The 13675-nt window shown below is 48.0% G+C and overlaps 1 pseudogene; it reads left to right on the top strand.

Annotated features, from left to right (window-relative positions):
- The first annotated feature begins 4573 nt into the window (after positions 1-4573).
- LOC119945097 lies at positions 4574-7704 on the top strand (annotated as a pseudogene).
- Positions 7705-13675: the final 5971 nt, after the last annotated feature.

Raw genomic sequence — 13675 nt, 5'->3', positions numbered from 1 at the left:
GACGAGGGATTCACCCTCATATTCCTCCTGCTGCTACTGTGGCAGATACGGTGGGGCCACCTCAAGCATCAGGAGGAGGACAAAATGAAATTCATGGTAGGGACCCCGGATTGACCCAACCCCATGGGTTTTAGGGGCTTGGAAAACCGTCAGGTCTCCCAGCTCACTCTTTTTTTAAAAACTTGTTTTGTGGTATTTGTTAAGCGCTCACTGTGTGTCAAGCACTGTTCTAAGCGCTGAGGTAGGTAGATGTTAATCGGGTTGGACACAGTCGCTAATAATGATGGTATTTGTTAAGTGCTTACTGTGACCAAAGAACAGTTCTAAGCGCTTGTGGGGGGTGTGTGGATAGAAGGCGATCAGGTTGTCCCACGTGGGGCTCCCAATCTTAATCCCTATTTTATAGATGAGGTAACTGAGGCACAGAGAAGTAACACAGCTAACAGTGGCTGGGCGGGAATTCGAGCCCATGAACTCTGGCTCCCAAGCCATTCTCTTTCCACTGATCCACGCCGCTTCTCCGTGTCCCTGTCCCATATGAAGCTCACGGGCTAAGTAGGAGGGAAAACAGGTATTAAATCCTCACTTAGAAGCTGAGGAAATTGAGGCACAGAGAAGCATCATCATCAATGTTATTTATGGAGTGCATACTCTATGAGGAATGCTGTACTAAATACTTCGGAGAGTACAGTACAACAGAGCTGATAAACACGTGCCCTGCCCGCAAAAATTTTACCATCTAGGGAGGGGGCTCACAGCCTCGGGGAGAAAATTAAGTAATTTACTCAAGATCACACAGCGGACGAGTGGCAGACCTATACTAGAACGGGTCTTCTCACTTCCAGGCCTGGGATTTCTCCACTAGGCCTCACTGCTTCCCACTTCCTCCTGATCCTTTTACATACTCTTTCACCTCCCTGTCCTCCATCCACTGTGCAGGAGCTACCAATAGCCCCAAGTGAGAATGGTTGCCCCGGGTTCTGTAATGAGCCCTGACCAGGACTCCGAGGCCTCACGGATCATGGGAACCTGGTTCTTGACCGAGCTGAAACAGGCTTTCTGCACGCACGCCTGCTGGGCTCTTCCTCCTCCAATATCACTCTGCTCTCATCCCTGGTCTCCCCGCTGGCCCACCCCCAAGTCTCCTGGAACAGAACCAGAGGTCAAGAACCCTTTTGAGTGAAGGGAAGATCTCCTTCTAGGAGACAAAATTGACAGGCACGGCCAGCCAGGGCTGGGAGGGGGAAGAAGGGAAAAAGAGAGAATAAAGGATTTTTGCCTTCTTGCCTAACAGAGAGATCAGAGTCCATCCCGAAGCCCTGTTAACTTCGATGCCAGCCCATCAGGTAAAGTTACTGTCTTCCTTTTCCTCCTTGTTGTACACCTCCTTGAGCTGCCCCCTCCGCAACCCCTTGATAACAATAATGATGGTATTTTTGAAGCGATTACTATGTGCCAAGCATTGTTCTAAGAGCTGGAGTAGATAGAAGGTAATCAGGTTGCCCACATGGGGCTCACAGTCTTAATCCCCATTTTACAGATGATGGAACCGAGGCACAGAGAAGTTAAGCAGCTTGCCCAAAGTCACCCAGCTGACAAGTGGTGGAGCTGAGACTAGAACCCACGACCTCTGACTCCTAAACCCATGATCTTTCCACTAAGCCACGCTGCTTCCCAATCCCTGCTCCTGCCCAACACACACACGAGGGAGGGAGCAACTACTCTCAAGAGGCTATCTTCCAATCCTTGCTCATGGCTGGCCTGACAGAGCTTGAAGGGTAGAGAAGTAGAGCCCCCGGGCACAGTCTGGCCCCAAATAGCAGGAAAGGGCAAAACCAACCCCTTCCCAGGACCCCCAAGTAACCCATTCTCTTGGTTTCTAGTACAGCGGCTGTTGCAAAAATTCAACAAGGAGCTGGAAGAGGTTCTGTTTCACATGAAAAGGTGATCTAGTCATTCTCTTTTACCCCTTCCTGGGCCCCCCGCCTAGACTCTGTGATGACCCTGAGAGGAGAGGGACTCAGGGAAGAGTCGTCCAGGGTGTGGGGGAGTGTGGGCATTGGTTTGACGGGTAGTATATTGTGGGAGGAATGACCGGAAAATGGGAAGGAGGCAGACCCTGTGGGTGGACACATGTGCTGTGACAGGCACAGCTGGAGAGCCAACAGTTGCCCAAGGCTCAGGATTCTTCTGGTGGGTGGGAGGTGGCATTTGCCCTCACCCCCACCCCCAGCCAGGTCTGCATATGTCAGGACCAGGCTCCTTTCTCACTACCGATGTGGGGGTTCCCTCACTTCATTGACACTGGGACTGTGGATGGCCAGTAGATTGTCCCGATAGAGCTCTCAGGATCAATAGCATTGCTAGGCAAGAGGGAACACCTTGGGAAATGCTTTAACGTATATTTGATAGGAATCAATCAATCAATCGTATTTAATGAACGCTTACTGTGTGCAGAGCACTGTACTAAGCGCTTGGGAAGTACAAGTCGGCAAAATATAGAGACGGTCCCTACCCAACAATGGGCTCACAGTCTAGAAGGGGGAAACAGACAACAAAACAAAACATACTAATAAAATAAAATAACTAGAATAAATATGCACAAGTAAAATAAATGAATAAATAGAGTAATAAATAAGTACAAACATATATACATATTTACAGGTGCTGTGGGGAAGGGAAGGAGGTAAGGCAGGGAGACGGAGGGGGGAGGGGGAGAGGAAGGAGGGGGCTCAGTCTGGGAAGGCCTCCTGGAGGAGCTGAGCTCTCAATAGGGCCTTGAAGGGAGGAAGAGAGCTAGCTAGGCGGATGAGAGGAGGGAGGGCATTCCAGGCCAGGGGGATGACGTGGGCCGGGGGTCGACGGCGGGACAGGCGAGAACGAGACATGGTGAGGTGATTAGCAGCAGAGGAGTGGAGGGTGTGGGCTGGGCTGTAGAAGGAGAGAAGGGAGGTGAGGTAGGAGGGGGCGAGGTGATGAAGAGCCTTGAAGCAGAGGGTGAGGAGTTTCTGCCTGATGCACAGATTGATTGGTAGCCATTGGAGATTTTTGAGCAGGGGAGTACCATGCCCAGAGCGTTTCTGGGCAGAGACAATCCGGGCAGCAACGTGAAGTATGGATTTAAGTGGGGAGAGACAAGAGGATGGGAGATCAGAGAGGAAGCTGATACAGTAGTCCAAACGGGATAGGATGAGAGCTTGAACAAGCAGGGTAGCGGTTTGGATGGAGAGGAAAGGGCGGATCTTGGCAATGTTGCAGAGCTGAGACTGGCAGGTTTTGGTGACGGCTTGGTTGTGAGAGGTGAACGAGAGAGCGGAGTCGAGGATGACACCCAGGTTGCAGGCTTGTGAGACGGGAAGAATAGTAGTGCCGTCAACAGTGAATAAATAATTATTTTATTAATTATAAATTAAATAATTAATTTATTATATTTATAATGATTAAAGAATAAATAAATAATTATTCTTAATCATAAAAATAATAAAAATGGTAAATCTGTACCGTGTACCAAGTATCATACTGAGGTAGATATAAGTTAACAAGATCAGACACAGTTCCTGTCCCACATGCGGCTTACGATAAAATGAAGAGAAAGACCATGTACTTAATCCCCACTTTACAGATGAGGAAACTGAGGCAGAGAGCGGTGAAGTGCTTTGCCTGAGTTCACATAGTAGGCAAATAGAGGAGCCGTGTTTAGAGGAAAGCTTGTTGACTCCCAGCCCAGAACTTTATCCTGGAGCCCCTGTTCTCAGCTCGAAGATTGATTTATGTTGTCCTGAAAGGTGCCTGGAGAAGAAATTTCCTCTCTGTGATGGTCCAGTTTCTGGCCCTGCCACATTCTCTCCTTCTGCTGTTCTCCATCTGGCAACCACCTCCACCTCTTTGTTGTTCAAAACCGAATGTATTTGTTAGCGCTCTTGGCTCTGGCCACACACCAACTAGGGTCCAATCCCAGTCTGTACTGTATCAGCGGTCATTGCTATCTAGGTCTGAGGATCATGGTGGGTGGACTTCCTTATAGACAAAAGAAGCAGGCCGAGAGCCAGCTGCTAAAGCTCCAAAGCATGAAGGCCGGGTCTGTCAGTTATGGGAATCTGCTTCCCCTCAGCTGGAAAGAGTGGATATTCTTTTACAGGCTGTACGAGGACACGGGCTCTGAGAAATCAGATTGTACGGCCTGCCAGCACCTAAGAGAGAAGGTCCAGGGCGTGTCTTTAGGGAACAGAGCTTCCTGCTCCATACCTTCACTGCCCTTTACCGACAGGGAGAAGATGATTTGGCCCGGAACGACTTTCTCCCGAGGTCCGGGGTCAGGAACGCAACCTGCCCAGAAGAGCAGATCATGGCCACTTACGTCCTCCTCGTTGACAAAAATTTCCTCGAGCCTAAGACACCCGATTCTCCTTCAAAGCAAAGGGTCTCCAACTCGTCAGCTGGAGGAGAAGGATCAACGTCTGAGGGAGCAGAGTCTCGCACGCTTTGGCCATGGACGAATGGCAGGTCCCGAAGAGGAAGCCCTTGAGAAAACGGAGCCAAAATCTGCCAAGTTGCAGGCTAAGACTAGGGGTCCATGACCTCCCGCCAGCCTCCTCTCATCAGCCCCAACAGTCACGGCTCCCTGGATCTGAGAATTCCAACCGCTTCCACCGGCCCTGTTCCCAAGCAGAGTGAAACCAAGGGATCGACAGCATCGTCCCCAGAGCAGGGATACCCAGAGAGCCGCATGCTCCAGGTGGGAGGGCAGGATGCCAACCAAAAAGACGTCCATAATGACTCTCCTGAGAGGGGAAGCTTCAGCCAACGAGGGTCCACCCCCTCGGGGTCCTCGCTGATCAAGGACCCAAGCCAAAACAAGGACCCAGACCACAGTGTACCGGAAGTCATGGATGGCGTTTCTCGGTTTCTGAGACTCGAGGACTCCCCCAGGCTGAAAAGTGAAAAGTGGGCACTAGAGGACCACATGGATGCAAAGCGCCACCAGTCTAGAGCTGGGGAAATTCCCTACTTGGGACAAAGCGGGAGGGACGATACCAACACCTCACCCCCGCTGGCCCCTCTTTCCTCACTGGGTCCCCCAGCTCTCTCCAGCCTCAGACAACCGACCCCAGCTATTCCACCTTCTCACACTCCAGGGTCCCTGGAACAAAGACACCAGAAGCCACGGAGGTCGGTTACATGGTGTGACAGGAGGATGGAGTCCTTCCTGGAGCTCAGTTTGAAGTCTGGGCAACGGGACCACCAGGGAAAAATCAAGCCTGGCGACCTGTCCGAAGAATCAGTTAAGGCCCTGGAAACCGTCTTGAAGAGAAAGCACGTGGCTTTTCTTTCTGGGCTTCCTCTCATACATTACCTAGCTGGGCCTGTCACAGTGTCCGCAGTAGGGCTGATCGGACTGGCTGCGAGAGTAGTCCACGAGCCTACCCCTACTGGCGACCATCCTGACTGTAGTGTGGCCGCCTGGGTGAAGGGGAAGGCATCTGAGAAGGCCCATGTCTTACCAGCTGCTGAATACCACCAGGCTCCAGTGGATAGCAGAGAGTGCCGCCACTCCCAGGAAGCACAGAACCGGGCCAGACCTCAGAGCCAAACCATGCGGGCCCCAAGACCGAAGAACGATGAGCCAGTTACCCGCCCTATCAACTCATCCCTCTGCCCTCCCCAGGTCTGCAGGCCACTTGGGTGCTATCACACCTACACAGAGAGGGAAGAAGGATGCTGGAGAAGCCCACAGCAGGGCCTCTCTCTCTGCACTGGTAGAAAAGTTCCCAGGACCAGCCAAATCCAGGAGCCCTATTTCCTCCACCTTGGGCCCAGCGAAGGCCAGCAAGAGCAACCAGTCGTCACCTCAAGCTTCGTTTTCAGCCAAGCTAAAGATGTGGCTCAGTTCTCTCGGCAAAGGCCAGCCGTCCAACATCAGCCCCAAGACTTGGGTGATAACGGGCTCAAAGCAGCCATGCAAGTGAAGCTCAGCATCCAGGAACAAGAAACCACCCTTTCCTGAAAGTCTAGCTCCCTTCTCTACCATACTAATTCGTGGGGCTCACCCCCCAGGTTCTCACACATCGTCCTCGAGACGTCTTCCTAGGCCCCGGGTAGACTAGGTCCAGGGCCCCCTAAACACCGCACGAAGATGACCATTCAACAAGAGGCCTTCCTGTACTCCGAGGGAGTCAGCCAGTTGTCGCTGGAGCACAGAGTCAAACTTCATTCTCCACCCTGGGCTTGGTGAAAATAAATGGTTCTTTCTGCAGGAAAGCTGGGTTATTCATTCATTCATACATACATGTATTCAGTCGTATTTATTAACCGCTTACTGTGTGCAGAGCACTGTACTAAGTGCTTTCAAATCGGCAACATATAGGGATGGTCCCTACCCAACGATGGGCTCACAGTGTAGAAGGGGGAGACAACAAAACAAAACAAGTAGACAGCTCTCACAACCATCAGAATAAGTAGAATTATAGCTATATACACATCGTTAATAAAATTAACAGAGTAATTGATATGTACAAATATACACAGGTGCTGTGGGGAGGGGAGGAGGAGGAGAAGAAAAGGGGGGGCTTAGTCTGGGAAGGCCTCCTGGAGGCTCAGTTTGGGAAGGTGTGCCTTCTGTCTGTCCCGCCGGGCCTGGGCTGGATCCTATCTAAACATTGGAAGTTGGGCCCCGGGCATGTCAGGCATGGGTTTTCCCTCCTGCTGGGGGGATTCAGTATGGCTTAGTGGATAAACCATGGACCAAGAGATTCAGGAGACTTGGGTTCTAACCCCGACATTGCCACAGCTGCTGGGTGACCTTGAGCAAGTCGCGTCACTTCTCCGGGCCTCAGTTACCTCATCTATAAAAGGGGATTAAGAGTTTGAGCCCAATGTGGGACAGGGATCGTGTCCAACCTGATTTGCTTGTACCTATCCCAGTGCTTCTAACAGTGCTTGGCACGTATTAAGTGCTTAACAAGTACCATTATTGAGGCTGTTGGTCTCACTAAGATTTTGGGGAGAAGAACAGGTATGTTGGGTGAGGGGTTGTGGAAGTCAGGCGTGGGCAAACTAGGGGACAGTCCATTGTGGGCAGGGAACGTGCCATTTATTAGTAGCCCTTAGATCTATTAGTGGTTTTGGGTGGTACAGTAGGGAACATTCCTCTGACAGGGCACAGCATGATTCCATGACAGAAGATGTGTGAGCTTTGTCAGTGTGTAGGGTGAGTATGCAAACTAAGTTTTCCTTAGCTTCTGTGGGATTCTGTGGGAATGTAGTCCCTGTTCTACAAATGACCAGGGTGAAAGACTGAAACATCGGTCTTTGGCTCCTGCGTCATCTGGAGGGACAGAGGGACAGAAACCCCTTGCTGCACTGCAATGCTTATTTCTTTAGCTCACATTCACCTCATCATCAGCAATATCATATCTAAACCCACAGAAAAATTACAAATGAACATAATTGTAGTCTAGGTAATGCAAACACACTGTCTCAATATGTTGCCAACTTGTACTTCCCAAGCGCTCAGTACAGTGCTCCGCACACAGTAAGTGCTCAATAAATACGATTGAATGAATGAATGAACACACACACATATTATATATACTATATGCGACTATAGAAGTACACCTATCTTTATAAGTTCCCTTTGAGTTTATTAACTATTTTAATCACCAGTTAAATTACATGGCCATCTCAGCATCTGCGTTGTCCTGGTGATTACCAAGAGGCAGGCATGAATACAGATACGTGTTCTGAATTAACCAGCAGCAGGGTGTAGTGGATAGAGCACAGGCCTGGGAGATATAAGGTCCTGGGTTCTAATCCCAGCTCTAATACTTACCTGCTGTGTGACCTTGGGCAAGTCACATAACTTCTCTTCGCCTCAGTTCTTTCATCTGTAAAATAAGGATTATTTTACACATCTGTAAAAAAACGGAAATTAAGTATGTGATCCCAGTGTGCGACAGGGACTGTGTCCAACCTGATTAATTTGTATCTACCCCAGTACTAAGAACATTGCTTGACAAATAAAAACCACTTAACAAGTACCACAATTATTATCACGTTTAAGAGTCACCCAGCAAGGATCTATCCTTCTGGGAACACAGAGTAGAAGAGGATTTTGGTTCAGAATTGGACTGCCTGGTCTCTTTCTTAAGTGTGGCTTGATTTTCACTACCAGTAGCGTCAATACAAAGGGTGGCTATATGTTCATCTGTAAATCCGTAAATCCACACGTGAAGAATTTTTTAGCCAAAGCTAGGAGTTCACAGAATTCCAACCAATCAGATGTTTACACTATGTATTTTGGCTGCAATGTGATTAGGGAAACAAAAACTCCTCACTATTGGCTTCAAAGCTCTCCATTACCTTGCCCCTTCTTATCTCACCTCCCTTCTCTCCTTCTATATTCCAGCCCCCACGCTCTGCTACTCTGGTGCTAATCTTCTCACTGTGCCTCTTTCTCTCCTGTCCTGCTGTCGAACCCTGGCCCACAACCTACTTGTGGCCTGGAATGCCTTCCCTCCTCAAATCTGCCAAAAAAATCACACTTCCTCCCTTCAAAACCCTACTGAAGGCTCACCTCCTCCAAGAGGCTTTTGCAGACTAAGTCCCTCTTTTCCTCAGTTCCCTCTCTCCTCTGCATCGCCCTGACTTTTTCCATTTGCTTTACCCCCCCGCACCGCCCCACAGCACTTGTGCATATTTGTATGCATCTATAATTCTATTTATTTATATTGATGCCTGTTCACTTGTTTCAATGTCTGTAGACCCCCTTCTAGACTGTAACCCCTTTGTGGGCAGGGATTGTCTCTCTTTATTGCTGAATTGTACTTTCCATGCGCTTAGTACAGTGCTCTGCACACAGTAAGCACTCAATAAATATGATTTAATGAATGAACGAATTAGGGAATCTGAGCTTGTCTGCATACAGGATATGGTGGAGTCAGAAGAAGTGCCTTGTACTTCCTGAGGCTTATCAATGGACTCCGTGGTGACCCCAATGCAAGTTTTTCTTTAACCCAGGGTTTTGCAACAAAGCAGCCCCGGGTTTTAAGAATACCAGCTCTACAATAAAAATTCAATTTGATAAGTTGAATTTTTTCCTCAGAGCCCTCCCGAACAACAAGATTTCCACAGTTCAGTGACCGATATTCATACACATTTCACTGGTGCATCTTGGAACTATATTTGGATGAAAGGTCAAATCCCACACACTCCCATGAAAACCACTGTCAGTCATGTCACTGATGTTACATAATGACCTATGAAACACTGAAGCATTCTGTACAATCAGTGTTTGAACTGTTACTAAATTCAATTAGTGAAGTCTTACCGAAGGCAGTCAATTTGAGCTGAGTGTCTTGATCCGCATTTTGCAGATGAGGTAACTGCACAGCAGAGTGAAATGACTTTCCTAAGGTCATACAGCAGGCAAGGAGCAGAGCTGGGATTAGAACCCAGGTCCTTCTGACTTCCAGGCCAATAATAATAATAACAATAATAATAATAATTATTATAATAATGGCATTTATTAAGACTTACTATGTGCCAAGCACTGTCCATGCTCTCTCCACTAGGCTATGCTGCTTCTCTTCCTCTGGTTAGGAAATCTGTAGTGTTGGTGGCATTGATAGATCTGGGATCTAACCGGATGCATTTCTCTCATCTTAGTCCTCACCTCAGCCCCAAAGCAGAGACCTAGCTTGCTTCCTCCTCGCAGGGCAGTTTGGACAGTGATTTCCCTGGTGGAATTCTCCCCACCCTCCTTACCTTTAGGCCACTGCTCTGCCACCAGGAAGCCCAGGAAGATGCCATCTTCATCTTTCTCTGTTCTTACTCTTTTTTCCCTGTCATTTATTCATGCAATCATACTTATTGAGCGCTGACTGTGTGCAGAGCACTGTACTAAGCACTTGAAAATTACAATCCAGCCATAAAGAGAGACAGTCCCTGCCCACAACGAGTTTACAGTCTAGACAGACTGTCGGAGAGAGAATGCAGGGCTGGAAAAACTAATTAATCAATTAATTAATTCATTCGTATTTATTGAGCGCTTACTGTGTGCAGAGCACTGTACTAAGCGCTTGGGAAGTACAAGTTGGCAACATATAAAGTCGGTCTCTACCCACCAATGAGCTCATAGTCTAGAAGGGGGAGACAGAGAACAAAACAAAGCATATTAACAAAATAAAATAAATAGAATAAATATGTACAAATAAAATAAATGAATAAACAGAGTAATAAATACATAAAACATATATACATATATACAGGTGCTGTGGGGAGGAGAAGGAGGTAAGGCGGGGATGGAGAGGGGGAGGAGGGGGCTCAGTCTGGGAAGGCCTCCTGGAGGAGGTGAGCTCTCAGTAGGGCCTTGAAGGGAGGAAGAGAGCTAGCTTGGTGGAGGTGCGGAGGGAGGGCATTCCAGGCCAGGGGGATGACGTGGGCCGGGGATAGATGGCGGGACAGGCGAGAAAGAGGCACGGTGAGGAGATTAGCAGCAGAGGAGCAGAGGGTGCGGGCTGGGCTGTAGAAGGAGAGGAGGGAGGTGAGGTAGGAGGGGGCGAGGTGATGGAGAGCCTTGAAGCCGAGGGTGAGGAGTTTCTTTCTGATGCGTAGGTTGATTACATGACATTACATGACATTAATAACATGATCACTCATAGCATATGGTCATCATGGCCACCATCCACAGGGCAGTCTGCTAGGGACACCTACTCCCTTACCCTATTCCAACACAGTAGCCTGGGCATCAGAATGTCATGAGTTATAATTCTGGCACCGCCACTTCCCTGCTGTGTGACCTTAGGCAAGTCACTTCACTTCTCTGCGCCCTCAGTTTCCTCATCTTTAAAATGGAGATTGTCTGTGAACCCCATGTAAAACAGGGATTGAGTCCATTCTGATTAGCTTTTATCTACCCTAGAGCTTAGGACAGTGCTTGGCATTATAGTAAACACTTAACAAATACCATGAAAATGAAGGAAAATCAGAACAGTAAGCCGTTGGATTTACCTGTGTTTCAACTAGCTGGCACAATGTGAAGTGCTTTCTGTTTCTGAATGAACTGTTGGAGGCAGGGCAGTGCTAGTAACCTAGGATCAGGAACTCCTTGAGAAATGGTAACCCAAGAGCGACAATAGAATGCTCAGTAGCTCTGAATAGTTTTGCTCTTGTTCAAGGTTACGAAAACCTACAACCTGGGTTCCATGAAGGGATTCATTGCCATTGGCCAGTGGATTTAGAAAACGAATCCAGCTAAGTATAGGTGGTCAGATTAATAATGCTGCTTAAACTTAATATCAATTAAAATGGGGGATAAAATTTCAATCTCAAACACAATGGATTATAATGATTATTCATAAAATAAAGGAAACTGTAGGCACTCAATAATCATTTGTCTTGTAATATCTGTTATTGGTAAGTATCCATCTGACTTTTTAAAAATCAAATAGGGAATGTTCTTTCTCTGACTGTTGCCTTTGGGTGCATTCACCAGCAGCAACTTACCCCAGAGGCAAAGCAGTCTGATCATGTGGTGCGGATACAGGCCACTGATCTGCATGATTAGATTTTGGGGTAACAGACCACGGAATTCCTTGTTGAGGCTGAATTGGAGAAATTCAACCAGATTTTGGATTGTTAGAAAGCTGCCCAGGTATTCTGTCTGCCAATTTACATTTGCAGCTGTGGGACTGGCTTTCTGTTTTGATTTCTGAATGCTAACTCGTTAATGTGCTGGGTTGAAATGGTAGTAGTGGCAGTAATTATAATTATATCATGTGTTAAGTGCTTACTGGGTGCTAGGGAGTGTACTAAACACTGGGCTGGATACAAGAAAATCGGGTTGGACACAGGCCCTCTCCCATATAGGGCTCATAGTGTTAACCCCCATTTTACAGATGAGGGAATGGAGGAACAGAGAAGTGAGTTGTCTTGCCCAAGGCCACACAGCAGATAGGTGGTGGAGCTAGGATTAGAACCCATGACCTTCTGACTCCCAAGCCTGTGCTCTACTGGTCCAGTGCACTGTACTAAGCACTTGGGAAGCACAAAACGGAGAAGGGACACACCTCCGCATTTATGGTAGGGAAGTATAATAATGATAATGATTATGGTATTTATTAAGCACTTACTATAGGCCAAGTGCAGTTCTAGATTCAAGATGATCAGGTTGGACATAGTCCCTGTCCCACACGGGACTCTTCAAGACATCTCCCTCTGGTTGTCTGCCCCCAATCTAAAACTCAATATGTCCAAGACTGAAATCCTTATCTTCCCTCCCAAACCCTGACTTTTCCCTGACTTTCCCATCACTGTTGACGGCACTCCCATCCTGCCATCTCACACACCCACAACCTTGGTGTCATCCTCGACTCTGCTCTCTCCTTCACCCCTCACATCCAATCCGTCACCAAAACCATCCGGTCTCACCTCTGCACCATCGCCAAGATCCGCCCTTTCCTCCCCATCCAAACTGCTATCCTGCTCGTTCAATCTCTCATACTATCTTGACTGGATTACTGCATCAGCCTCCTCTCTGATCTCCCATCCTCCTGTCTCTCCCCACTTCAATCTATACTTCACGCTGCTGCCCGGATCGTCTCTGTGCAGAAACGCTCTGGGCATGTTACTCCCCTCTGCAAAAATCTCCAGTGGCTACCAATCAATCTCCACATCAGGCAAAAACTCCTCACTCTCGGCTTCAAGGCTCTCCATCACCTCGACCCCTCCTTCTTCACCTCTCTTCTTTCTGTCTATAGCCCAGCCCACACCCTCCACTCCTCTGCTGTTAACCTCCTCACTGTGCCTCGTTCTCACCTGTCCGCCGTCGACCCCCGGCCCACGTCCTCCCCTTGGCCTGGAATGCCCTCACTCCACACATCCTCAAAGCTAGCTCTCCTCCTTCCTTCAAAGCCCTACTGAGAGCTCACTTCCTCCAGGAGGCCTTCTCAGACTGAGCCCCCTCCTTCCTCTCCCCCTTCTCCCCCTCCCCATCCCTCCTGCCTTATGTCCTTCCCCTCCTCACAGCATCTGTATAAATGTATATACGTTTGTACATATTTATTATTCTATTTATTTTACTTGTACATATTTATTCTAGTTATTTTATTTTATTAGTATGTTTTGTTTTGTTGTCTGTCTCCCCCTTCTAGACTGTGAGCCCATTGTTGGGTAGGGACCGTCTCTGTATCTTGCCAACTTGTACTTCCCAAGCGCTTAGTACAGTGCTCTGCACACAGTAAGCGCTCAATAAATACGATTGAATGAATGAATGAATCCCCATTTTATAGATGAGGAAACTGAGAAACACATAGGTTATGTGAGTTGCCCAAGGTCACACAGAAGACAAGTGTTGGAGCCTGGAGTAGAACCCACATCCTCTGACTCCCAGACCTGTGTTCCTTCCATTAGGCCACATTGCTCTGTAATCAGGGAGACAGACATGACCTACTTAGAAAGAGAGTAATTAGAGTATGTCACTAAATTGACAATTGAATGATGGAGGTACAATGCTACTGGGAATGAGAATAAACATATCTACAGATTCCTGGTAGGTTTGGAATACTGGGTTGCTGGGAATAACTGGGAGAAGGATTTGAGGGAAGAGGTGGGATTTGAGGAGGGCATAGAATGTGGAGAATGTTAAATGCTCAATAAATATGACCAACTGATTTGGGAA

This window comes from Tachyglossus aculeatus, chromosome 24, assembly GCF_015852505.1.
Source record: "Tachyglossus aculeatus isolate mTacAcu1 chromosome 24, mTacAcu1.pri, whole genome shotgun sequence".
Lineage (NCBI taxonomy): Eukaryota > Metazoa > Chordata > Mammalia > Monotremata > Tachyglossidae > Tachyglossus > Tachyglossus aculeatus.
Note: the sequence above shows the minus strand (reverse complement) of the source record. Positions and strands in the feature narration are given on the sequence as shown.